Consider the following 2,788-nt stretch of genomic DNA (forward strand, 5'->3'; position numbering starts at 1 on the left):
ATTTTCAATTCTCAATTCAATTTCTCGTTTCATTTCAATAGCTTGATCAATCAAATTTATTCGATTTATCTTTCACTTATTTACCCCTATTAACAAACCCGGACTTTGACGGATACACGGATTCCAACCCAAACACACCAGTACGACACATTGTGCCTAAAACGGTACATAGTACCTGATCAGTATACGACACATAAAGTGCATAAAACGACACACGAGGTGCCTGCTACGACACACGAGGTGCCTGATATACGACACACGAGGTGCCTAAAATACGACACATAAAGTGCCTGATCGATAAAGCTGGCAAATCCCGTACACTTCCAGATCCTATGGCATGCCAATTATATTTGACTCAGCCCGACTAGTTAATAGGGTATTTCATTCACTTTCTCAATTTAATAATTCTTTCATCAATATACCATTCTGATAATCACATATATTCACCCATTTTCACAATTCATACAATTTCATTCAATTCAACAATATATTTCAATTATTCACATTAATTCATAATTCAATACAATTCAATTCACTTTCAATATCAAATATTCAAATATCACAATCTCATATATTCTTATTAATTTCCTCATATTTCCTATCAATATATTTTTTCAATATAATATTCATTCGATATTCAAATTTCTACATAAATCATATATATTATATAATTCAATCAATATAAATTCAATCAAAATAATTTCAATCAATATAAATTCAATAAATTCATCGCATACCAAAATCAATCTATTCTAATTGTAAAACATCATAATTCTAACACTAACAATTGCCATATGTATATAAATATAACAAATAATAACTAAGTTCAGATTATAGAAATACAAACCGTAATTTTTGAGCTAACTCCCGTTGACTTTGTCTTGTCCTTTCTTAGCCGAGATTTTCAGTACCACATTGACTACGAAATTAATACAATTCATAATCATTAATACATTGCTAATTCATATCTTGAGTTACAGAATTCTAAATTAAGATCTGCTAATTTTTCCTGAAACTAGACTCACAAATCTTCTTACAATAAAATTTTCAGAATTTTTGGTTTAGCCATTAAGTACAGTTTATTCTTTAAATTCACCCCTATTCTGCTGTCTGACAGTTTAGTTCCTCCTTCACTAAAAATTAATTATCTCATAGTAAAGAACTTCGATAATATTCCTGTTGATTTCTCCTGAAAATAGACTCATTAGGAATTCTAAACATATAACCTTAAGCCTCTAATTATTTTTCTTCAAATTTTGGTGATTTTAAAAAAATCAGAACAGGGGAACCCGAATTCATTTTGACCTTGTCTCACAAAATTCATTATATCTCATAATTAACAATTCAATTGCTTATATCGTTTCTTCTATAAGAAACTAGACTCAATAAGATTTAATTTCATATTTTATTCATCTTCTAATTCGATTTCTATAATTTTTTATGATTTTTCAAAGTTAGACTACTGCTGCTGTCTAAAACAGTTTTAGTGCAAAATGTTGATTTACTTTAATTTCAATTTAATCCTAACTAAATTCTCTTACTTTTCTATCTTAATTCATACTTTATTTCTATTCAAATTTTGTCCAAACTCATACTTAACTATTAAATTTCCAACATATTTTCATAATTTCGAATTTATTTCCATTTAATCCCTAAAACTCAAAACTTATAGCTTAGTTTACGATTCAATCCTTTATTCAATTCCAATCAAAATTTCTATCAAATAAACCCCCAATTCCATCATTTTATTCAACATGAACCAAACTTAGAAATCTAATGACTTTCAAAATTTCTACTTAAAACAAGTACTATTTATCTCTAGGATTCCAAAAAACTCAAAAATCATAAGAAAATGGGCTAAATTGACTTACCAAATTAACTTGGAACCTTTAAAACCTTATTTTCCCTTTTTCTTTTCTTTCTTTCTTTCTCCCCTGTTTCTTCTCTGTTTCGTTTCCTGCTATTTTGTTTCCTTCCTTCTTTTTATTCTTTTGTTTCTTTCCTTTATTTCCTTTTTATTTACTTTACTTTTAATAATAATAATTTAATATATATTTTAACACATAAAAATCTCAGATTTTTATGTTTATGCCGCCTCACTTAGGACAAATGGCGTAATTGCCATTTTGGTCCTCTTCATTTTCTTTTAATCTACAATTTAACTTTCATCCTTTATTCAATTTAGTCTTTTTTCTTAATTACTCTTAATTAAATTAAATTCACTTAATTAAACTTTAATTAACCACTCATTTTACTTCGTAAATATTTTTAATAAATATTTACGAATCCGTTTTTCAGAAATGGAGACCTGAAAATACACTTTTTCGGTAACGGTAAAATTCGGGTCATTACAATTCTCTCCCCCTTAAGAAATTTTGTCCTTGAAATTTGCCTAAAAGAGAGGTGGGGGTTCAGTGATCTCACTGTTTCTTTCGGTTCCCGTATTGTTTCCTCAATATTATGACATTACCGCTCAGGCTAGTATCTCAACCGGCTCTTTCTCATACAATAGATTGCGTCAAATCTCAATATCCTTTGTTGATATAACATGTAAAAGATTTGATCTCTATAATCTTCTGAGCTTCAAATCATGAAAAATTATCATAAACTTTCTGTAACTTCAGAAGCAAAACCAAACAATATTTTACCAGTCTGAATTTTCTACAACTTCACATAGCCCAACAGAACAAGAACTTAATTTCTCTTTCAACCCGATCTTCAAAATGTTCTTCCAAGGTGAATCTCTAAGAAAGACCATATCACTAACAAAATACTCAATATCCCAACG

Source organism: Gossypium hirsutum, chromosome A03, assembly GCF_007990345.1.
Source record: "Gossypium hirsutum isolate 1008001.06 chromosome A03, Gossypium_hirsutum_v2.1, whole genome shotgun sequence".
Taxonomy (NCBI): Eukaryota; Viridiplantae; Streptophyta; class Magnoliopsida; order Malvales; family Malvaceae; genus Gossypium; species Gossypium hirsutum.